The sequence below is a fragment of the Schistocerca cancellata genome, chromosome 1, assembly GCF_023864275.1.
Source record: "Schistocerca cancellata isolate TAMUIC-IGC-003103 chromosome 1, iqSchCanc2.1, whole genome shotgun sequence".
Lineage (NCBI taxonomy): Eukaryota > Metazoa > Arthropoda > Insecta > Orthoptera > Acrididae > Schistocerca > Schistocerca cancellata.
Genome location: NC_064626.1, coordinates 318,533,419 through 318,559,332, shown reverse-complemented (window position 1 = coordinate 318,559,332; position 25,914 = coordinate 318,533,419). Strand labels below are relative to the sequence as shown.

The 25,914-nt window shown below is 43.2% G+C and overlaps 1 protein-coding gene across 4 annotated transcripts in view; it reads right to left on the bottom strand.

Annotated features, from left to right (window-relative positions):
* Positions 1-25,914, bottom strand: part of LOC126172942 (COMM domain-containing protein 4) — a 551,734-nt gene that overhangs the window by 275,488 nt on the left and 250,332 nt on the right. The window contains exon 4 of one of the 4 annotated variants that reach the window (XM_049920918.1): positions 20,213-20,250. The exons of the other annotated variants lie outside the window; for them this stretch is intronic. The gene's annotated coding sequence lies outside the window, so the exon portion shown is untranslated. The remainder of the gene's footprint in view (positions 1-20,212; positions 20,251-25,914) is intronic. 4 annotated transcript variants of the gene reach the window in all.

Below are 25,914 nucleotides of genomic sequence, written 5' to 3'. Positions count from 1 at the left end.
ACAATCTTCACTTTGGGATTAATCACATTCTCTGTTTTAATAATATCGCATGCGTGTTTTTGATCTTGTAATGTTTGTTTTTCTTCATCTTGCATTATAAAAATCTGATTGGTTGCAGAACATTGTCAGATACATTATGGGAGAATAAAAGGGAACTATAAAAAATAAGTTAAACGTTTAATGAACACTGTGAAGGTCCATCCGTTCATGTGAGACAACGTTACCAGAAGTAGATGAATTGTGAAAGAGGCCTCATTATGGGTCTAAATGTGGCCAGTACTGCGAAATAAACTGTAAAAATTTTGTATTTCTGGCCTACAGTGAGTATAGGCTTACAAATGAAGGAATGTTACTGTTCCGAATACTGTCTACGATGAAGTCACAATAACGCAAACGCTGTAGCAATATTAATAAACGAGAAGAAAATGGAAATAATATTTTGATGCCTGATATACAGATACCAGCGCTGCGTGGCGTCTGTTTTAGAGCGAGAAGATGACATCGTCAAAAACTCCTAAAAATAATTCATTCTACTGCAAAATACTTGTGCATATCGAATGAAACAACAGATTTACCGATGCCAGTCATTGTTTATTGATATCCGCAACGCGTTTCGAAGATTTAAACCTCCGTCATATGGTGGATTGTGCGCCCCCTGTAGCTGAGTGGTGAGCGCGACAGAATGTCAATCCCAAGGGCTCGGGTTGGATTCCCGGCTGGGTCGGAGATTTTCTCCTCTTAGAGACTGGGTTTTGTGTTGTCCTAATCATCATTTCATCCCCATCGACGCGCAAGTCACCGAAGTGGCGTCAAAACGAAAAACTTGCACCCGGCGAACGGTCTATCCGACGGGAGGCCCTAGTCACACGACATTTATTTTTATTTGGTGGATTTACATGGGTTAGTACTACATGTGTGTGTTGCATTCCGACTTTTTGGGGTAACTTGTTGCACTGTCTCCAGTAGTCAGAGCTCCTTTCTCTGTCGTAATAAATTATATGTAAACTCTCATACTTTGTAAAGCAAAACGGCCAGCCGGGGTGCCCGAGCGGTTCTAGGCGCTACAGTCTGGAACCGCGAAACTACTACGGTCGCACGTTCGAATCCTGCCTCGGGCATGGATGTGTGTGTTGCCTTAGGTTAGTGAGGTTTAAGTAGTTCTAAGTACTAGGGGACTGATGACCTCAGAAGTTAAGTCCCATAGTGCTCAGAGCCATTTGAACCATTAAAGCAAAACGTGTCATAATTTGTAAACAAAGAAGGTTCTCTGTTTACAAAGAATAATAGTTTACATGTGATGTATTTCGACTGATGTACTTCGACAGAAGTCCTAACACAACAAATACATGTAGTACTAGCACATGTAAATCCATAAATGGTGGAGATTTAAACCTACGAAGTGTGTTGTGGATGGTGGAGATTTAAACCTACGAAGTGTGTTGTGGATATAAATAAATGGTGACTGATTAGGGTAAACTTGTTGTTGATTCGATATCATTAACAGTCACGGTAAATCCTAACCTAAAATGTTCACGTTTTTGCTTGTGCTTAGTTGAAAAGAAGCGTTTTGCTAACAGACTCTACACAAGAATATACAGATGTTCATCTATTAAAACATACTATTTGTTATCTTCATGTTAGTCATCCGATCACGATATGCTCAAACGTAAGGTCGATTTGCACTAGATGCTAACCGAGCATCAGGTAATGCCATGTTACGTCATGGAATGGCAACGTACCCTCTAATGGAAGTTGGCTCACGATACTGAATACCGCTCAAAAAAAAAAAAAAAAAAAAAAAAAAAATATGGCTCTACGGACTATGGGACTTAACATCTGAGGTCATCAGTCCCCTAGACTTAGAACTACTTAAACCTAACTAATCCAAGGACATCACACACATCCATGCCCGAGGCAGGATTCGAAATTGCGGCCGTAGCAGCAGCGCGGTTCCGGACTGAAGCGCCTAGAACCGCTCGGCCACAGCGGTCGGCCAATACTGCTCCAAAAAAGAATATGAACAGCTCAGATAACCATAAGAACCTTTCGCGAGAAAAGGGAGCTATAAGAGCACAATACACAACAATATAAAAATTAATTAATATAAGATCGTAGCAAGCAACTGGGCAGCATTTGATTTAGAGGCTCACATAACGCCACGTTGACATTTCGCGGCGAACTCGTCTGTCAACGATTGGTGTGAACACCGTAATGTTAAATAAATTATGGTATGCTCGAGGTGACATGACGTGACATGGGGTCCAGGTGAACCGACCCTCAATCACCATCGTTTCTTCTTAATGGTAACTAGCTAATGGCACGGTTCCACTGTGTTAGCTGTCCGGTGCAGCACGATAGGCTGACCTCGGGAGGCCAGAAGAGGCCACCCCGAGAGACGCGTGCTTAAGAGCAGCCGGATGAGGGAGTTGAACTCCGGAACGACCATTAGTGTAAACAACGCGCGCAAATCTTTGTTCGGGAAGGCAAGAACATCAAAGGTCGGGGGCAGGCGGGGAAGCGGGGTTCCTTCTGGAAGCAGCGGGAGTCCGCCCACGCTGCCGGCAGTTCCCATTACTGTAATGGAGAACAAGGAGGACGCGTGGCGTCGCGGGCAGAGATGACGCGCCAGCTGGCCGGCGCGGCGCGGCGCGCCCCAGCCGTCCGCGCGTCAGCGCCGCGACTCGCAATGCTGACAAGCAGCGTCTCCTGCAGGCGGGACGGCAATCGTGGCGCAACCTAAAGAGCTGCAGTGCGCGCCAAGGAAAACTCTCGCGCAAACCGATTCCTCTAAAATTTTGATGATAGTTCTCTATTACGGCAGCGTTACTCTAAGGCAGTTACCTTTTTCGCTGACATTAGCTTTGCTATCTAGCAAACTATGGAGGCTCACAAGTATTTAATCCATCCACCATAAAAGTTCTTAATTCATTTTATTTTTAAATTTAATTTCATTCGTATAGTAAAACAATTTCAAAACAGACAAAGACAGATCTACAGAAAGGGTTAACAGATAAATAGATACTTAGACGAAGAAATGTAGTGCGAGGAGGGCTATGCGAGAGGCGTTCAATGAATTCTAAAGTAAAGTTCTATGTACTGACTTGGCAGAAAATCCTAAGAAATTTTGGTCTTATGTCAAAGCGGTAGGTGGATCAAACAAAATGTCCAGACACTCTGTGACCAAAATGGTACTGAAACAGAGGATGACAGACTAAAGGCCGAAATACTAAATGTCTTTTTCCAAAGCTGTTTCACAGAGGAAGACTGCACTGTAGTTCCTTCTCTAGATTGTCGGACAGATGACAAAATGGTAGATATCGAAATAGACTACAGAGGGATAGAGAAGCAATTAAAATCGCTCAAAACTGGAAAGGCCGCTGGACCTGATGGGATACCAGTTCGATTTTACACAGAGTACGCGAAGGAACTTGCGCCCCTTCTTGCAGCAGTGTACCGTAGGTCTCTAGAAGAGCGTAGCGTTCCAAAGGATTGGAAAAGTCTTCCAAAGTAAGAGTGATTTCAGGTGTGCCGCAGGGGAGTGTCGTAGGACCATTGCTATTCACAATATACATAAATGACCTTGTGCATGACATCGGAAGTTCACTGAGGCTTTTTGCGGATGATGCTGTGGTATATCGAGAGGTTGTACTGATGGAAAATTGTACTGAAATGCAGGAGGATCTGCAGCGAATTGACGCATGGTGCAGGGAATGTCAATTGAATCTCAATGTAGACAAGTGTAATGTGCTGCGACTACATAGAAAGAAAGATCCCTTATCATTTAGCTACAATATAGCAGGTCAGCAACTGGAAGCAGTTAATTCCATAAATTATCTGTGAGTACGCATTAGGAGTGATTTAAAATGGAATGATCATATAAAGTTGATCGTCGGTACAGCAGATGCCAGACTGAGATTCATTGGAAGAATCCTAAGGAAATGCAATCCGAAAACAAAGGAAGAAGGTTACAGTACGCTTGTTCACCCACTGCTTGAATACTGCTCTGCAGTGTGGGATCTGTACCAAATAGGGTTGATAGAAGAGATAGAGAAAATCCAACGGAGAGCAGCGCGCTTCGTTAAAGGATCATTTGGTAATCGCGAAAGCGTTACGGAGATGATAGATAAACTCCAGTGGAAGACTCTGCAGGAGAGACGCTCAGTAGCTCGGTACGGGCTTTTGTTGAAGTTTCGAGAACGTACCTTCACCGAGGAGTCAAGCAGTATATTGCTCCCTTCTACGTATATCTCGCGACGAGACCATGAGGATAAAATCAGAGAGATTAGAGCCCACACAGAGGCATACCGACAATCCTTCTTTCCACGAACAATAAGACTGGAATAGAAGGGAGAACCGATAGAGGTACTCAAGGTACCCTCCGCCACACACCGAAAGGTGGCTTGCGGAGTATGGCTGCAGATGTAGATGTAGAAGAAAGAGGAGATAAAAATGTAGGATAAAGTTGAACAAAGCTAACACACAACTACCTCCAAAGTTGTGATAATGTGATTCTGCATGGTCCTAAAGAGGGTAACATGATCCACTACTATCTATTGTACGTAATTTCAGCCTGATTCTATTTACGAATGCACCGAAGTCTAAATACATATTTCTTCACTGTACTTGGAGATTAAAAGAAAGTGGAATGGAATATTCACTCTGCAACGGAGTGTGCGCTGATATTAAACTTTCTGGCAGATTTAAACTGTGTGCCGGACGGAGATACGAACTCGGGACCTTTGCCTTTACGCGGGCTAGTGCTCTGCCGACAAAGCTACCCAAGTACGACTCACGACCCCTCCTCACAGCATTAATTCCGCCAGCATCTCGTTTCGAATGAATGGACTGCCGTTTCGATGTTTCTCGAACCTCCCTCTGTGCAGTGACATGCACAACGTCTTTCTATCTTTCATAGTTTGTCTGTAATAAACAACTGAGATCTAGTCTTTCTTTTTGAATCACCATGTAATGCCTAGTTGTGTCTAAATCTGGCCATCTGCATCTAAAATTAGTTCTCGCGACGCGCACCAGCTGATGCCGGTAGCAGCTACTTTCTTCTCCGTATTTTAGATCTGATCTAGACTGCACTTTGCTCATAAAATTATAAAGAAGACCATTTTTTTACTGGCAACATAATGACACCTTACTGCTAATTATTTAAAACAAACGCATCACAACTAGAGGACATAAAAGTTGATCTGTATCAGGCTACAAGAATTTCCTTTTTTACCTGACTTCCTGCAGTTCATCTTGAGATAGAGAGAACGTTTCGCTACTCTTTAACGGAGATTATTTGCGGTGAAAATTTGAGAAATGTTAAAATCGTGAGCATGAACGTGATTCAAATAAGGAATCCTGCTATGAGCATGCAGTGTGCTACCAACTGCTTGAGTTTGTGAAGTACAGAAGGAATAAATCTGAAGTTGAAAATCTGAGTAGCAGCCTGAGACGTGCACTGCCAGCGCAAGGTAGGAAACCGGGTTCGACCACAAAATCTGAAACTGCTACAAATGTTCATTTTTCAGATTCGTTCAAACGCTCTGAATTCCCTGTACGCTCCACTAGCTTTGTTTCTGCATTAAGTGCTAATTGTGACAGAGCTTTAGCCGTAAAGATTGAAATTTTCATCACAGTCCATCTCTGCTGCGTATAAGACGCTTTTATTCTGACGGTCCTACTCCCGTGTCTGACGTGGTAGGACAACAATGATCACTTTCATACAATGTAGGCTTTCACGGCCGGTGTTGTCTTCAGTTAAAACTTCCGGGCTGAGAGGCCGTGGTCGATGTATAAAATTCCCACCTGACGTTTCGTCTCCATCTGCGGGAGACAACTTCTGAGGTCGTCCGGCTACTGCCACTGAGGCTCCAAGTACTCTCGCATTTATAGAGCGCATAGAGGGCACCACCATTCGTCACGTGATGCCAGCGGTATGCCTATCTTTGGAAGGCGTCATCATTCTCGATTAAGAGTAATCAATTGTCATTCTGCTGGCGCAACGTCGACATCCATATTTTGTTCGACTTTAAAACTTCCTCTTTCCTATTGAAATTGTTGTGGTGTTCGTGAATTTCTATTGCTTCCTTATACATGCGCACATGATAATGGGATGTGCGTGCTAGAACGCTTGTCTCATTAAATTTAATTTCATGATTCCCATCTCAAAAAACGTGCTCAGCTACGGCCGATTTTTCGATGTGTCCTAAGCGACAGTTTCTTTTATGTTCGGCTAAGCGTGTGATTACACTTCTTTTCGTTGTTCCATTATATACTTGTCCACAACTGCATGGAACTTTGTATACCCCAGGTATTGCTAGGGGATGTCGGGCGTCTTTTGCAGTTCTTAAATATTCCATAATCTTCTTGGTGGGTCTGAAGATTGTTTCGATCCCATACTTGGCCAGAACTTTCCCGACACGGTCCGTAACCTTATTAATAAACGGTAGGAAAACTTTTCCAGTAGGTGTCCGTTGTTGCTCTGGACTTCTGGCTTCTTTTCTTCTTTGATGGAGGGCTCGATCAATTTCCTTACTTGTATATCCGTTTTTGATGAAGGCTGACCGTAGGTGATTCAGTTCATCTTGTAAGTAAGCCGGCTCGCAGATTTTGTTGGCTCTGTCCACCAAGGTTTTAATGACACCTCTTTTTTGCCTAGAATGATGGTTAGATTCCTTGTGGAGGTATCGATCCGTGGGAGTGTTCTTTCTATATACCTTGTGGCCCAGCGTCCCATCCACCCGTTTAATTACCGATACATCCAGGAAATTGAGTTGACCCTTGCTCTCTTTCTCCATCGTAAACTGTATCTTCGGGTTAATACTGTTCAGGTGCACCAAGAAGACATCCAACTCTTCTTCACCATGAGTCCACACTACAAATGTGTCATCAACATAGCGGTACCATTTAGCAGGCTTTTTACTGGCAGTCAGCAGGGTTCGCTGTTCGAAGATCTCCATAAATAAATTGGCAACAGCTGGGCTGAGGGGGCTTCCCATCGCCACCCCGTCGATCTGTTCGTAAAACTCGTTGTTATACTGGAAACAAGTTGTCGTCAGGCAGTGTTTAAATAAAGCCACTATGTCAGTCGTAAAAATATCTGCTATATATGAAATAGCTTCGTTTACAGGCACCATGGTAAACAATGACGCTACATCGAAGCTCACAAGAATATCACTTGGGCTGACGTTAATCTCCCTCTGTTTTTCAATAAAATGCGCCGAGTTTTTAATGTAACTGTGCGTTCTGCCGATGTGTGGTTGCAGCAAGCAGGCAAGATATCTGGCCACCTCTTGTGTTGGAGATCCTATGGCACTCACAATCGGTCTCAACGGGACCTGTGGTTTATGCACCTTTGGGAGTCCATAAAGTCTGGGTGGATAAGCTACCGTTTTGCACAGTGAAACACCCCCGATTAAATTCCTTCTTGGATTTTGTGTAATTTATCGAAGCCGCCAAACTGTCAATTGTTATGATTATATGACCGTGTGCTTAATGGATGAAGGCTATCGATTTTCCTGCTGTGGTTTTGGGGGTATTTCAGCCGAGTGCGGCTGTTTTGCGATTGAATAGTGGAATGATTGAAAGTTTGTCTATTATTAAGGACCACAAAGGTAGCGATGTACAAACTGAGGCAGTTGCCACCTTCGCCTTACACATCTAATTACAGTTATATCTCTTATTGGTTGCTGATTTTAGGTATTTCGTCACACGCAATGATGATGGTTAACATCCACAACAATCCTCACTGCAATCCATGGTTGTTGCTGGCCGACGCGGTTGACGCGAAACACGTAATTCGGCACTTGTCACTTTCGGTTTCGGATCACTCGCGAATCGGTATTAGTGAGTATCAACCCCAAGACGATCAGGGGGACGTGCTCACTCGTCATACTCCGGTGAATTTACTCGACCACCATTCTTGCCTGTCTCTCCGGCACTACTGCTCACTCGTCACTCTCCCATACTACTCCGCATTCGACACTAGTCACACACTGCCTTCTGCAGCGCTTGACAATCGACTCCCGTCGACTCCTGTCTACTGTCGACCTGGGCGTCGGATACTAGCATCTATGTTCGTGGGATCATGGATCCCTTACAACAGTTGTTTTTTATCATCCGAAGAAAGAGAAGATTGTTTCGCCAGTTGATTGGTATTTCTCAAAATTTTGGTAGTAGGATCCTTCTGAAGCTTTTTGTACGTAGTGGGATCCAAAAGGTCACTAATCTTCTTGTGATAATCTTCGGTGTTCAGCAAAACCGTAGTATTTCCTTTATCAGCTGCAAGTACAATAATGCTCTTATCGGCATTGATCTCCCTCAGTGCCCTCCTTTCCGACTGAGACAAACTGCTGGTAGGTGGTTTCGCTTGGCGTAATATTCTGGCTGTTTCAGTCCTGATTTCATCCGCGGAGTGCGATGGTAACAAACGGATTCCTGCCTCTACATTCGCTATAATGTCCTCCGTAGGAACCTTTAGTGGCGTGGCTGCAAAGTTGCCTCCTTTCGACAGAACTGAATGTCCCTCTTTTGTTAATTCTCTCCCAGACATGTTAATAACAGTTCGAGAGTTGCCAGCGACTGATGTTTCACCTCTGCCTTTCTGTAGGCCATCGTATTTCCTCTTTTGCTTATTAGTTGCCATTTCTGCACTGAGCTCCATGGTCCTGAACGTTATAAAGTCCACCTTATTCCAGTCATAACGTTGTGCCAGCAGAATGACAATCGATTACTCTTAATCGAGAATGATGACGCCTTCCAAAGATAGGCATACCGCTGGCATCATGTGACGAATGGTAGTGCCCTCTATGCGCTCTATAAATGCGAGAGTACCAGCAGCCTCAGTGGTGGCAGAGCGGCCTGAGCTGGCGAGGCGAGCGCATCGCTGCTGTTGCGCGCTTCGCTTACTCGGCCGTTGAGAGCTCGTGAAGAGGTTTCTGTGCTGTGGGCGCCGCGGAGAGCAAATTGTCGTGCGTTGTTTTCACAACGCGTGCAGATTGTCGTGTTCCGCGCCTCGCAGCATGGGAAAGAAGGGTGCGCAGAGAAAACCTGCCGCTACGAAGGGTCCTTCGGTTGTGCAACTCACTGAGTCTGCCGACCATGCGAGGAACTCCCGAGAAGACGAGTCGCGGCCTGTTCCCCCTTTGTACGTCAAGTGCAAAGGCGGGTGGACAGCGCTGTTCGACACCATCACGAATTGCGCTCGGAACGAGGTGGTCTACGAGTCTGTCGATACAGACTCGCTGATCTGCGTTCGAGCTGCAAACGTGGCCGACCACAGGGCGATCAAGGTCGCAGTGGCCGACCACGTCGTCGACGCGCCGCCGGCGCGTGATAAGGCACCTTCCGTCGGAAGGATGAAGACGACCAAGGCACTCCTCAGGGGGTTACCTTGGTGCTGTGACGAGGCAGCGGTCCGGGAAGGGCTGCTGCGGGCTGGGTTTGGTTGTGCAACCGCAAGGTTGCACAACCGGACCAACAGGAAAAGGGCGCCGCTCTATGCCGTGACCGTGCAAACGGTCGACGGCGGGAGCGACATCTTCGAGTTGCGGAAGTTGCTGGGCTTTCCGGTGACGACAGAGGCTCTCCCGACCTCCATGTACCCTCTGCCCCAGTGCTTCAGGTGCCAGGGCGAGGGCCATGTTGCGAAGTATTGCCACAACGCGGCGCGGTGCGGCAAGTGCTCAGGCGAGCACGACAGCCGCGCCTGCGACCGCGGCAGCAACGTTCTACCGACTTGTGTCCGGTGTGGCGGCCCGCACATCGCCAGTTGGCGCGGTTGTGCAGCCTTCTCAAGCCGCAACCGTGCCGGGGGCGGCGAGGGGGCCGCGGCCGTACCGACGCAGCGGCAGAAGCGAAGACGACGTCGGAAACGGCGTAGGGCGCAGAACAGCCCGGCGCAGCTCAGGGGCGGCGCAGTAGCAGATCCACCTGCCAGGGGCAGGGACGACCGCTCGGAAACGGGCAGCCAGGACGCAGCTCGCTCTCCCGTGAAGAAGTGTGACCTCGAACTCGGCACCGCCGTGAAGGAGGCCACAGCAGCCCTCAAAGCCGTCATGGCGGCGGAGAGGGCTGCCTTCGCAGCCGCCGTGGCTGCAGAGAAGGAGGAGGCCTTGAGGCAACTGCGAGCAGTCTTCGCCCAAGGCCCCAGCGCAGTCGTACCTGCGAACACTCCTGCGACCTCGCAGAAGGACGTTCGCGCGCCTGTCCCAGCGGTTGCCCTAGCAGCACCGCAGGTGAAAGGTGCAAAGAAGAAAACCACCGCCCCAGCTGAACCGGTGGCAACGCCGACTGCTGCGGGAGCGGGCCCCGCAAGGGATCGAGAAGCCAAAAGGGCAGCCTTTATCGCACAAGCGCGAGCGAATGGTAACACTTCCTCCGACGCTGAACTGGCGCAGCTCTCCGAACAAGCGGAGCTCATGGAAGCTACATTACGGAAGGGCTGCGGCGTGCAGTAGAGGAGGACGCTGAACGGTAGCCGATCGCCGCCGTTCTGCACCAGCCTGATGAAGCTGCGTCAAGTCACCGACGACAAGGCGCAGCAGAGGGGCTAACAGCAACGCATGCGTTGCCGCGCCGAACTCTTATGTTACAGGGAGAAAGCCACTGCGGCCGGCCCAGGAGACTACAAGCGAGCCCAGCCGCAGCAGCCGGACTGACCCAGCTAACGACCACGCAGCACATAGGTAACGATGCACGATACCTCACGCTAACCTTCCCTCACCTTGCATGCTCTGTCGCAGCTAGCAAGCCGCTACTGCCCTTACTACCCGTCCTAGTGTCGCAGAGGCTTTTTTTCCTTTGGCGCTGCCCTTGGCACTTTTTTTCCTCTGCCCTTACAACCGCTACCCTTCAATCGTTTTCGACCACTTCTATCTCCTGATGGACCATGTTAATGAGTAATCTTACCCAGACGCATGGATAACATCACAGCCTGCATCCTGTGACGCCTGATTCATAAACTAACATGCTTACGGAGGTGACAGTAGAACTTTTGGTTTGGTCACCACGTTGGTGCGGGCGTAGAGGGGCCCCATCCTTAGCGAATAAAGCCTCAGTGGCAGTAGCCGGACGACCTCAGAAGATGTCTCCCGCAGATGGAGACGAAACGTCAGGTGGGAATTTTATACATCGACCACGGCCTCTCAGCCCGGAAGTTTTAACTGAAGAATGATCTCTTTGTTTGTCTATGTTATATATGAAGTCGACCCGACAAGGTGTGTTATCCTGGTCGTAGGGATGCTCTCGTGGTGTTCTGAAGGACTTTGTCGACGGTATCGCAAACGCTGCATTACATGTTAGCATTCCTCCAACTTCGAATTTCATTGCCACTGCCAGTATCTTCGGTTTTCTCCGCTACATCATCAGCTCCCACATTTTGGGCTACTGTCACACTTCTCTTGAATCCTAACATATTGTCTCATACCAGCAATTCAATAGGTCTCGAACTCTCGTGGATAAGTATTCGTTGCGGTGTAATACTTCACTTTAACGAAAATTCTCTTTACCGTACTAAAGACAGCAGCATGTTCCCTGCAGTCGGCGCCACTGTAATCCTAAAACTTCTAGTACACATCTAGAAGTCGATATTTTGGCTCAGTAGTGTTGATTCCCGCCAGATACACGTTACAGAGAACAACGTAGCCCGGTAACCAACGACAATGGCCGCTGTAGTGTTTCCGAAAATAATTACAAAAGGCTCACCTGGTTCTTAAAGTCCCTTTAAGACCTCCCAACAATGCCTCTCTGCCGACGTCTCAGAACACTTCTGGGGCGACAGAATTGAAGCGCCTACATAATAACTTCAAACCTCAGAATTTAATGACAATGTGACTGTTTCGTAGTTATCTGTGGTGCAATTTCTTGTGCTCTAAGTAAGTGTAAGAGATAAAGACCTTTTACCTTCCGGTAAAAACCCAGCGTGTATTGCCACCTCGCTACTGAAAGCTTCTTCATAACGGAATTGCAAAGGATCTCTACAGATCCCTAACCAGCCACAAACTTTCTCTGCGTTGACATGCTATATTAAATCACTCTTCGAAACTGAATGTTTCCTTTGCTCTAATCGTCACTCTAAAGAAAACTGCATGCGCTCGACAGAGTAATGTTAATGTAAAACATACGAAATAGACTGTAATAACAGATATTTAAAAAATGCACGCGCTTGGATATGTCCGTGTAATAGGTGCACGCGCCGTTTAAAAATGGAAGAAAAACGATGCGGGATGTATGGCGAGGGAAGCCGAGCGTTTGCGAGTAGAGAAGGGAGAGAAATTGCACCTATTATGAGTTCAGTGTTCCGCGGGATCGGTGGCTCGGATTCCCGTCCGGCCAGCGTCCTTCGCGTTTTTGTACTTCTCCGCAATTACTTGAGGCGGATGTCGATATGATTCCTCAAGCTAGTCCGCTGTCCCATACGCTGCGAGGTACACGTAAATTGAACAAATACTTCGTAGCTGATTCAATCGATATCAACAGGGCGTCCAACTCCGAACCAAACACCCCCTTATTTTATGTCCAAAACAGTGCAGCTGCACAGTATTTTTCAGAACGAATTTCCGCTCTGCATCGGAATGTGTGGTAGTTTGAAACTTCCTGGATGATTAAAACTGTGTGTACTGGACTGGGTCTCGAAGCTGATATCTTTGCCTTTCGTGGGCATGTACTCTACCAATTGAGCTATACAGGCACGACTCTCGAACCACCCTCACAGACGTACTTCCGCCAGTACCTCATCTCCGACCTTCCAAACTTCACCGAAGTTCTCTGCATATCTTGTGGCACTAACTTCCCTAGAAGAAAGGACATTATGGAGGTATGGCTTAGTCACTGCCTCCTTTCTTCCAGGAGTGCTAGTCCCACAAGGTGAGCAAGTGAAGTTCTGGGCCGTTTCAAAGGTACTGGTCACTCCTTGTGAGAAAAAAAAAACGTAGAAGTTTTCATCGATAGAATAAAAGAGATGTCATGCGTAATCTGCACAGAACTGCTATCGAAAAATGACGAAATATTGCAGGCGAAAGGCAAAGGTGTCAGTTAGACTTCCGGTCCAGTTCACAGTTTTAACCCTCTCGCTGCTACAGACGTGCATTCAGGAAACCGACCTGAGTACGGCTTTGTTGGGGCTGTACTGCTTTGCCTGTGCAGAGAGATGGCGTTCTGGCCGCTATGAAGTACCTGTTATCCGACTTTAAGAAAACTACTAGCTGAAAATAATTGATTTTTGCACATTTTACAGTCTCCTAGATTTTCTCGATAAAGGATTGAATTTTTTTCGTTATTCGTCATAGTTAATGCGCTGCATCAAATTAAGTAAAACACTGCCCGATATATTAAGGAGTTTGCACAGTAAGAACGCAACGTATAAACTTCGCCTATGGTTGATTTTAGCTAGTACATTGCAATACATGAAATGTATGTGAGATCGAAATATTATTTCAAACCGAGAGCAGAACGAAATCTCAATTCGCTTTCGAGTTATTGGTTTTTACATCCGACGGACGGTCGCGCACGACAAGCACTTTTGCGTCCCTGTACATTGGAAATTATGTGGTCGTAACAATCCTTGTAATTTATAAACGGTTAGAGATATCGTATCCAGGTTTTATGCAAATGATAACAAGCAAAGAGTGCTTGAAATTTTTTTGTTACCGAGAAATGAAAGTACCTCGTTCGCAGCAGTGAGAGGTCGGCGGCTCAGGTCGTACACAGACGTCAATAGCAGTGTAGGAAAATTCAAGCGATGCACACATAAACGCCCACAGTACCTGGAGACCGGTGGAGCAGGATGTGTATACACGTCCACTGCAGGAAAGCTTTCGTATAGCACTTGCTTCTAAGAGCTTATATTGTCTAGTTGTTCAACCATCTACCACGGAATACGATGCCACTATCTCAGTTTCTGCTAGGTCTTTTGCTGCTGACTGTAAGTGGAGGCGTAGTGGAATAAGGTCCCCGAAGAAAAGAAGCTATTTTTGGCTCATCAGTCTTCTAACTGGTTTGAAGCAGTCCACCAACGACTATTCCTCGTGTGCCAACTATTTTCTCTCAGAGCAACACTCAGTTATTTGAAGGACATATTCTAATCTCTCTCTTTCCCTACAGATTCCGCCATCTTTGCGTCCCTCTAGTACCATGAAAAATTATTCCCTGATGTCTTAATATATGTCCCATCATCTGTCCCTTGTTTTACACAATGTTCTTCTCACATTCCTTTTATTCATAGTATCTGCAGAGCACCTCATTTCTTACATTGTTCACATAATTTTCAGCATCTATATGTAAGACTACGTGTTAGGTGTTTCGATTCTCACACTCTTAACACAGTCCACGACTCATTTCTATTAAATTCTGTGATCCACAAGTAAATTATGAGCACTAGTTGGCAAACCTGGCACTGCCCAGATATTCATTTTGCTAATTTTCTATTAGAAACGAAACCAAAAACTGAATTGTGTTCGTACTGTAATATCGAAAATATTCGTTTCCATGTATTCGTGAAAACACGTAGATACACTCAGCGGTATATATCGATACTGTCTGCGAAACACGTTGCGAACAGAGTTAGTAGTGAAGAAGTAACAAATTTAATCGTCATGACAATGCGGAAATTTTTCACACATCTCAGTGTCTATGATGTGATATCTTCCGAAGCATGTGTAGTACCATGATCTAATTTCGTAGGTGCATTTAGCGGCATATGCGTATACTATCGACAAAATTTATTGCCAATGGAGTTAGTAACACAGAAGTAATAAATTTAGAAGTCATGGATAATGCGGCAGTTTTTCACGCGTCTCGTTGTTCATGACCTCAAGTCCCCTGAACTGTGATAGGCATGTGCTTCTTACTTCCGCAGTGATTGTTGCCTGAGAGGAACGGATATGTGTACCAAGTTTGGTTGAAATCGATCCAGTGGTTCAGGACGATACGTGGAACACACACACATTTATATACGAGGGGCGTTTGAAAAGTCCGTGCAAAGTCCGAGAGATGGCACTACCGAGGCGTATCGAGCTCATGTTTAGTTAGTAGCATCTTTGGAAAGAATGCACACCAAGAGTCAGCCATATTGGTCTATTTCTTTGTGTCTGGCATTCGTGTGAATCAAGGAAGTCGAGTGATTGTCAAAAAATGGACGAAAAAGAATTTTGTTTCGTGATTAAACATTACTTTATGAAAGACAAAATGCCTCAGGAGACTAAAAAGAAGCTTGATAAACGTTACTGTGACTCTGCACCTTCGATTAGAACAATTTATAAGTGGTTTCAAAATTTTTGGAGTGGCCATATGGGCACAACGCTGAACGTTCTGGACGCCATGTGGACGTTACGACTCCAGAAATCATTGATAAAATCCATGATATGGTGATGGATGACAGAAGAGTTAAGGTGTGTGAGATTGCTAGTGCTGTGGGCATCTCGAATGAATGGATACATAATATTTTGCATAAACATTTGGACATGAGAAAGCTATCCGCAAGATGGGTTCCGCGATTGCTCACGTTTGACCAAAAACGGATTGGTGTGAAGTGTTGCAAGGATGGTTTAAAGCTGTTCAAGAAGAATCCGCAGGTCTTAAAGGGTCGTTTCGTCACTGTGGATAAAACAGGGATACATTACTATACTCTTGAGACCAAACAACAATCTAAACAATGGGATGCCAAGTGAGAATCTGCACCAAAAAAGGCGAAGACCATTCGTTCGGCTGGAAAGGTTATCGCTACTGTCTTTTGGGATTCGCAAGGGATAATCCTTCATCGACTATCTGGAAAAGGGTAAAACAATTACAGGTACATATTATTCATCGCTATTGGATCGTTTGAAAACTGAGCTGCAAGAAAAACGCCGGCGATTGGGCCGCAAAAAAGTCCTTTCCATCACGACAATGCACCAGCACACGCCTCAGCAGTTGTGGTCGCAAAATTAATGGAAACAGGACTCCAACTCGTTTCACATCCCCCCTGTTCTCCAGACTCGGCTCCCTCGGACTATTATTTGTTCCCCAATTTGAAGAAATGGCTGGCGGGAGAAAGGTTTTATTCAAACGAGGAGGTGATTTCAGCAACTAATAGCTATTTTGCAGACTTGGACAATTCCTATTATTAGGAAGGGATCAACAAATTAGAACAGCGTTGGCCGAAGTGTATAAGTCTAAAAGGAGTCTATGTCGAAAAATAAAACAGGTTTACCCCAAACACGTAAGTAGTTTTTATTTTTGCACGGACTTTTTAAGCGCCCCTCTTATATATAATGTGTATCGTTGGATTTCGTACTCATATTGATAACTATGTTTGGTACTAGTAGACTTCTGTAAACGAGGAACGCCCTCTTTGCTGATGTTAGACTACTTCTAATATCTTTGCTTCGTTTATCGTGTGTTATTTTGCTTCCAAGATTGCTGAATTCCTTCGTCTACTACCTACGCCCCAATTTTGATGCTAAATTTTTCGCCTATGTCATTTACGCTACTGTTCAGTACCTTCGTCTATATTTAGATTGCTCTCAGTCCACTGTGCTGCTAGTGAAATTAGTAATGAAACACTTTTCCACTTGTCTGCCAAAAAGCGCAAGCTAACTTTCTTTTCCATACATAACAGTCATTTTATAACTTGAAAACATATAGTTCTTACCTCTGCATTCGTTATTCCACAATATTGTCTGAATATAATGATACGTTCATGAAGTGACGGAAAACAGTGCTGCGGTTGAAACAAAAATCACTCCTAAAGCCTTAGAAAGCTTGGATCGAATACCTTCGTTTGCACTATGGGTCTTGAAAAAATTAACAGTTCTTTTCTACATATACGTGATTACTCTGCTATTCACAATACAGTGCCTGGCAGAGGGTTCAATGAACAACCTTCAAGCCGTCTCTCTCGAACGGCGCGCGGGAAAAACGAGCACTTAAGTTTTTCTGTGCGAGCCTTGATTTTTCTTGTTTTATCGTGATGATCATTTCTCCCTACGTAGGTCAGTGCCAACAGCATTTTTCGCAATCCGAGGAGAAAACTGGTGATTGAAATTTTATGACAATACCCCTTGCAACGAAAAACTCCTTTGTTTCAATGATTGCCACTCCAATTCACGTATCATATCTGTAACACTATCTCCCCTATTTCGCGATTATACAAAACGAACCGCCATATTTTTACTTTTTCGATGTTACCCGTCGGTCCCACCTGATGCGGATCCCGCACCGCAGAGCAATACTCCAGAATAGGGCGGACAAGCGTGGTGTAAGCAGTCTCTTTAATAGACCTGTTGCACCTTCTAAGTGTTATGCCAATGAATCGCAGTCTTTGGTTTGCTTTACCCATAACATTATCTATGTGATCGTTTCAATTTAGGTTATTTGTAATTGTAATCTCTAAGTATTTAGTTGATTTTTGCAGCCTTCAGATTTGTGTGACTTACCGCTTAATCGAAATTTAGCGTATTCTTTTTAGTACTCATGTGAATAACTTCACACTTTTCTTTATTCAGGGTCAACTGCCACTTTTCGCATCTGAGATAGCTACTCATATTGTCTCCTATGTCGTTAATATAGATCAGGAACAATACAGGACCTATAACACTTCCTTGGGGAACGCCAAATATTATTTATGTTTTACTCAGTGACTTTCCGTCTGTTACTACGAACTGTGACCTTTATGACAGGAAATCATGAATCCAGTCGCACAACTGAGGCGATATTCCATAGGCATGCAGTTTGCTTAGAAGACGCTTCTGAGGAACGGGGTTGAAAGCATTCTGGAAATCTAAAAATATGGAATCAATTTGACATTCCCTGTCGATAGCACTCATACTTCATGAGCATAAAAAGCTAGCTGTGTTTCGCAAGAACGATATTATCTAAATCCGTGCTGACTAAGTGTCAATAAATCGTTTTCTTCGAGGTACTTCATAATGTTCGAATACAGTATATGTTCCAAAACCCTACTGCAAACCGACGTTAGAGATATGGGCCGGTAATTCAGCGGATTACTCATATTTCCCTTTTTGGATATTTGTGTGACTTGAGCAATTTTCCAGTCTTTAGGTACGGATCTTTCTGTGAGCGAGAGATTGTTTATAATTGCTAAATATCGAGGTATTGTATCAGCATACTCTGAGAGGAACCTGACAGGTATAGAATCTGGACCGGAGGCCTTGGCTTTATTAAGTGGTTTAAGCTGCTTTGTTACGAGGTGCGTTTGAAAAGTCCATGCACATTCCGAGAGATGGCAGCACCGACGGGTATTAATGTCATGTTAAGTTAGTAGCATCTTTGGAAGAACGCACACCAAGTTTCATCCATATTGGTCTATTTCTTTGGCATTCGTGTGAATCAAGGAAGTCGAGTGATTGTCAAAAAATGGACGAAAAAGAATTTTGTGCCGTGATTAAACATTATTTTATGAAAGGCAAAACGCCTCAGGAGACAAAAGAGAAGCTTGATAAACGTTACGGTGACTGCACCTTCGACTAAAACAGTTTATAAGTCGTTTCAAAATTTTCGGAGTGGCCATATGGGCACAACGCTGAACGTTCTGGACGCCATGTGGATAAAATCCATGATATGGAGATGGATGACAGAAGAGTTAAGAGATTGCTATTGCTGTGGGTATCAAGAATGAACTCGTACATACTATTTTGCATAAACATTTGGACATGAGAAAGCTATCTGTAAGATGTGTTCCGCGATTGCTCACGCTTGACCAAAAACGGAATCGTGTGAAGTGTTGCAAGGATGGTTTGCAGCTGTCCAGGAAGAATCCGCAGGATTTTAAGCGTCGTTTCGTCACTGTGGGTGGAACATGGATACATTACTATACTTCTGAGACCAAACAACAATCTAAACAGTGGGTTACCAAGGCAGAATCTGAACCAAAAAAGGCGAAGACCATTCCTTCAGCCGGAAAGGTTATGGCGACTGTATTTTGGGATTCGCAAGGGATAATCCTCATCGACTGTCTGGAAAAGTGTAAAACTATTACAGGTGCATATTATTCATCGTTATTGGACCTTTTGAAAACTGAGCTGCAAGAAAAACGCCGGCGATTGGACTGCAAAAAAGCCCTTTTCGATCACAACAATTCACCAGCACACACCTCAGCAATTGCGGTCGCAAAATTAATGGAAATAGGATTCCAACTCGCTTCACATCCCTCCTATTCTCCAGACTTGGCTCCCTCGGGCTGCCATTTGTTCCCCAATTTGAAGAAATGGCTGGCGGGACAAAGATTTTATTCAAGCGAGGAGTTGATTGCAGCAACTGATAGCTGTTTTGCAGACTTGGACAATTCCTATTATTCAGAAGGGATCAACAAATTAGAACAGCGTTGGACGAAGTTATAAGTCTAAAAGGAGACTATGTTGAAAAATAAAGAAAAGGTTTACCCCAAACACGTAAATACTTTTTATGTTTGCACGGACTTTTCAAACGCCTCTCGTACACCGAGGATATCTATTTCTGTGTTTCTCATCTTGGGAGTTGTTCTTGATTGGAATTCAGGAATATTTACTTCGTCTTCTTTGGTGAAGGAGTTTCGGAAAACCGTGTTTAATAACTCTGCTTTAGTGGCACTGTCATCAGTGACTTCACCGTTGTTATCGCGCAGTGAAAGTATTGATTACGTCTTGCCACGGGTGTGCTTTATGTATGACAAGAATCTCTTTGGGTTTTCAGCCAGATTTCGAGACAGAATTTCACTGTGGAAATTATTAAAAGTAATGACTGTAAATATCTTCCTGTAATCTATTATAACAATAAATATCTTCCTGTAAACTATTATAATAATGGAAGGTTTTTAATTTTCATGTGTACGCGCTGATTTGTGTGACTCAAATGTAACCTAGCTTAAATACGCTGTGCAGCACAATTAAAGAATCACTTTTCCGGAACCCCGAGCTCGACAACGCTTCAAACACAAGGTGTCGACACTTACGAAAAGAAAGCCAAACATCAGAAAACAAGTTCACGAAAATACCAATATAAAGAATATAATCTGACAACTACATATAATAATAATGTGAAATAAGGTGATAACGAATTATTATTACTACATAAAAGCCTACCTAACATAACTAATAAGCAAACAGACAGTGACTGAACCACAGATGTCGGTTAGATGTCAATATCATCAGACGTATGTTAAAAATGTATAATAAGGAAATCCATTTAATATTAATCTACACAATTAGAACTAATGTACCAAAATTATGCAACATTTACTTACAGATAACCTGATGCTGACAGTTCAGTGAAGCAGGCCTACTGTAAAATAAAAACAATCAAACTTAGCATTTTATTTGGAATTAAAATTATACAATGTACTTTAGAGACATATACCACAGAACGGTCCCAAAAGAATATGATTTATTATTTCATGGTTTACAGGCGAAGAATTGCTTTCTAAAGGCTATCCTCACTGATACAATACCTATGGGAGACTCAAGCAATAAAATTTATTGAAGCGCAAGTGTGTAGGTTCCTTTGCAATGTTACAGGCGTACTGAAACCGCGTCCAGGACAACGGCTCGCGGTACGCCTACGGGATAACACACGGCGGGCCTGAATGTAAGTCCGTTAAGAGTGACATGAGAAATATTTGCACTTTCTACGAATCTCCCAGCCTAATTTCCGTACAAACACACAGATAGGGCCAGAATAAAGTCGATCTATGGGAAGATCTCCTAACAACAACCGTTTCAATATATTGACAGCACAACTGATGTAAAATGTGTGTTTAGCGTCCCACTGGATTGCTCGTTAGATTAATTTGTTTCGTTATACCACGGGTAGTTAAGAATCTCTTGTAAGCTCGCGAAACTAGAGCACAGATTTGGAATCGATGAGAGCTTATTGTACAAATTATATAAAGTCCAAACAACCAAGGGTATTTGCGAATAGAATTTGAATGAAGACAATACATCAGAATAATCGATAAAATAAATTTTAACTCGGTTGGTAATTAAAAGCTGACATCTAGAAACACTAAAGACCTAGATAAATTCGGACTAAAGGTACGCAATAGTTAACTGGAAAGGCAACAGATAATATCAAGACAGGTCTCTGTGGCAGTTGATGGATTGCATTCCATAGAGAATATACATATGACAGAATGACAGCGGTTTGGCATATGACTGTGTACCACAAAAATGGTGCAGTATTCGATGTGAATACATACGTTGTCAATTTTCTCACATCTAATCAGACATTCTACGTATTCAACATTGCATATATTACGATAAACATGTTCTCAGTCACATTTAATACAGAAAACTGCATTTAGAAATTACAAAATTGTTGATTAAAACATACAGTTTAGTTCTTCCACAATTAGTGCAATAATAACACAAATTATGGAAAGGCAGATTTAAACTATGAGCGCTAGTGAAATGGACATGAGAAAAAGGGGCGAAAGAAACAAAGGAAGAGGAACGTATAACATACAGTTAATGAGAATACAGGAAAAGAAAGTGGAGAAACTCACAGAGAAAGGGAAAGAGAACGATATCTAACTGGAATAAGATGAGAGCACTGGCTTCACTATTTGGCAGAGGGAACATTGCCCATACATATCATTTTTATGGGAAACGTTATCAGGGAGACGGAAGAAAGTGCTTCATCTTCTTTTTAAAGACAGCAGAGAATGGAACTGTGTGTAGGATGCTGGGCAGTTTGTACCAAAGGCGGGCGGCAGGAACAGAGGAGCTGGCGAATGTTTTTGTTTTACGTGTAGGCACGGCTGGGATACTGTGTAAGTAGGACCTTGAGTTATGCCAGATACTGCGGTGCTAGTGCATTGAGAAGCCGACGAAACGGACATAGCGTATTGAAGTCACGTAACTTATCTCGTCGCAATCAGTGGGACAACAGAAAAAGAAGAAGGGAACAAAACAAAGAGTAACTCGTTTTCAGCCTGGACACTCGACAGTGTGACAAATCTACTTCGAGGGAACGCAGCAAGGTGCTTTGGAATGGGCAAAACGTTCTTGTCTCGCACTCTGAAGTGCAATAGTTATTAAGATTCGTATTCGTCATACTGATGATAAATATTCTAGCCCGTGTTCGTCATACTTATGATTACATATTCTAGCCACGAGACGCCAGTATCTATTATCTTCTAGTTCTTGTACGATAAAAACAAGTATTTTGTCTTTACTGATTTTATATAGACTCCACCTTAGTGATACTCCAACAAACACAGAGATTTATATTTTTCTGCTGATTATTTACTTTTGTTGTAAGCTCAATACAATCTATACATCTGCTGTACCAAAAGTACCATAGTATTTTGCTAGTTGTGTTTACCTTCACGAAGTCCTGTCTTGCGAGACGGGAAAGTTCTATCGCTAGTGAAAGACGTAAGTACCGGAAGAATAGTAAGTGAATGTGTTACCGAATGATCTGCTGACACTGTATTACGCAACAACCTGATGTAAATATTATACAAAAAGTCAGACGATCATTTGGGTTTGCCAAACGAGCGATCGGCAGTTTCCAAGCTGGCTACCACTTCCGACAAACTCACTGAAGAGTATATGACGCCTTGACTGGAAGTGAGTTTGTCTCTAATTTCCAGAATGAGAAAATTCCGTTGCTGCATGAAATAACTCGTGGTGAAGCTGCAACTTCTGTTCAATAACTTATATGATAGTTGACGACACTCTGCAAAATGCACAGATACAGAAACAACGGTTTATCTGAAGTCATTCACGTATTTCACTTGTTTTCAAACAAAATTATAAACACAATGATCAATAAAATGCAAAGTAATGCACACTGCTAATACTCGTAGATGAACTGCATAAAAATGAAAGTTCAGAAGCTTAGCTAAACGAACAGAATATAAGTTTTGTGACTCATCGCAAGTTTTCTTGTCTCTGAAGAAAGCCGAATAAACTTCTATGAAATTGTTCGACATTAATCTTATTCGGAAGATCTCCCGAGAACGATGATCAGCTTCCCCCCTCATGGATCATTTAGTGAGAAAAGAGTCACTATTGAAGCAGCTGTTACAAATCAGTTTCCTTCGCTTACAGCGCCGTGCTTCTAGAAAAGCGTCCATTATGGTTGTTAAAATGTCTACCCACAAAGTAATATGCATTGTTTTGTGTTTCACTACGAGATGTGACACTTCCAACGCAAGACTATTGTAGTCCTTCAAATGATAAGACACGTTCTTAATGTCAGTCAGCGCGATGTGAGAAGAGGGAACGTCAGTTAACTATTTAAGTTACTAAAATAATATTTCGTTAAAGGCCGAAGGAACTAAATTACAGAACAGAACACAAAATAAGACAGGGTAAGAGCAAGTAAAAAATTTTCAAATGCGATGCAGCCTCCGCTCAACAACAGAATCACATTTCCATGGATAGACTAAATGAGCTTAATAAGTGAGTTAGCTTTACCACAAAGGATTTTTAAAGCATCTATGCAATCTGTGTTTCGTTCTAATGGTTAAACTGGAATACCGTCACGTAATAAAATCCTTTTGTTTTGTTTGCTTTACCACCAAGCTACTTCGACCAAAGGTTTATAAGCAGTCTGCCCTTCCAATGTCAGCAATTAAGAGCAACGACAGACGAGAACGTCTAAAAGGTACACAATATTATGTTATAGAGATCGGAAATAGCTGAAGCCATGGATATATAAGAATAAAAATTAAAATATGTTTTCCATGAAGAATTAATTGTGTGACAGCTGTCTACAAAATACTGCTCTAAAGGTTAAATTCTGTCTAAAAGCAAAGGTGAAAAGTAATTAATCAGGAATTTTTGGACCGACTTTAAAGAATCGGACTGATTTTTCTGCAGACTTTTTTCTGAAGTACACTTGGGTGCACCGCGTTACGCCATAAACGAAACAGGAATCTACGCAATGGAAGGAATCCGATGATCCCGCAGAAAAAAATCCGCTGTCGACAGCATCGTCCGCAAGTAAAGTAAGAACAGAAGCTTATCTTCAATGTTACATGAAGCTATATCGCCACCAACATTGCTTGATATGAATGAATATTTGCTGTATAAGAGTGAATCTTTGGTACTGGAAATTGCATGTCCACTGAAATGTATATGGACAAACTGGTGAATATGATGAACATGCCAAAAAAAAGAGGGGGGCGAGGCGAGAAAGGAGTCTAAGTAATGTGGGCGTGGAACAGTTTTAACAAGCTTATTATCAAATGGTGAGAGGAATAGTAACTGGCTGCTGCTACTTTAGTAAGGGGGAGTAATGCAACTGTTTTTGGTGATTAAGGAACAAGTCAACATTATTTTATTGGTGTTTACTAATGACCAGAATTTCGTGTAATGTTATTTTTCTGCCTTTAGTTCCTGTATGGAGAACATCACATTTTATATCCTATGAATGACAGTCATTCAGTACATGTTAAGCAAAGGTGGAATTTTCGTTTTTCAGAATCTTCCTTTCACGCTCAGTCAGCCTAGTAGTTACAGTTCACCTGACTGAGGTACATATAATTTGCCACAAAGATTGCAGGTAATCCTATAATTTCCACCACTCTGGTAAAAGTGAAATCTTATCTTTACTGTTGAATAAAAGATGGATGATAGCATTCCTGGTGAAAAAAACTAGAGTATATTTCCTAGATTTTAGTTTTCTGACAATAACCTGTAAAGTCCTAGCTACATATTGAACGGGGCCCATTTGTCATCAGGTTGGGTTTGTGGTGTCTGAGGAGGATAAAAGGAGTGCCGAGAGCCGGTTCATAAAAAACTATTAAATAAATGTTATTGTGGCACATTAATACTGAGAAGTCAAGTTTTTAATATGTTCCTCCAAGAACCGATGGACTGTTTCATAAATATTAGGAAGGAAATGAACATATTTGATATACATGAAAAATAAGCAAGAAGGGATAGGCCTATTCCATCTGTTGCGAATGGAGAAGTCAAGACGGCCACTACATTATGGTCAATATGTTGCGCAAGATAAAAAATGCAATGGAAGCCCAACAACAAGAGGGGAGCACCAAATATGGCTGCAACAGGCGGAGCAAGGCCTAATCTATGACAGAAGGAGTAGTCTGCTGGGATGCAAAGAAAAGATGAGATAAAAGACCTAAAAGAAAAAAGTCATCACTGTTCATGACAATGTATCTGCATACAAAGGTTCTTTGGCTTTAGCAAAACTGAGGTGTATGAAGTTATATTTGTTGGAACATTCGCTCTATGATCCACATTTGGTATCATCTGTCGCTTATTTGCAGGTACAGGATTAAAAAAAAAAAGAAATGGCCAAAATTCCAGGAAAAATTCCTCACACGCAGAGGAATAAAATGTATTATGTGGACATTGATCCAGAAACGCTTTATTTCCATGTTAAGAGCTCGTTTTCTACTTCTAATCACATTGATCATGAGAAACATGAACGTACCAACGTTACATGAAACTTTTCCTTACAAGAAATGTTCGACATACTTTCTTAGTTACTATATGAACTCTTTCCTAAATCAAATGTTCAAAATTCCCTCCGTTAGCAAGAACACATGCATTAACTCAACGTCGCGTTGAATCCCTGATATCTCCCTGGAGATTCAAGTCACCAACAAAGATTTGTTGTCAGTGTTGGGGCAGGCAATATTGTTGACTGTTTGTTAGGACCTCATGTTCTGCCACCCATGCTCAATGGAGAAACTTACAATACTTTCTTAGATAACACTCAACCTGTCCTGCTAGAACATGTGCCTTTACGAGTGCGACAAAATATTGAGTTCATGCACGATGGAGGGCCTCTTCATTTCAGTGTTAACGTTCGTAGGGTTTTACATAGCGCTGCAGCACCGGATCTACGATACCTCCGAACCGGAGCAAAAACTCTCCCCTCCCCCCCCCCCCCCCCTCATGAGTTTGAGCTAGGACGTCAAAAATTTAAAAAAATAGATTTTTCAAAAAAATGACCATTTTGTAGCGC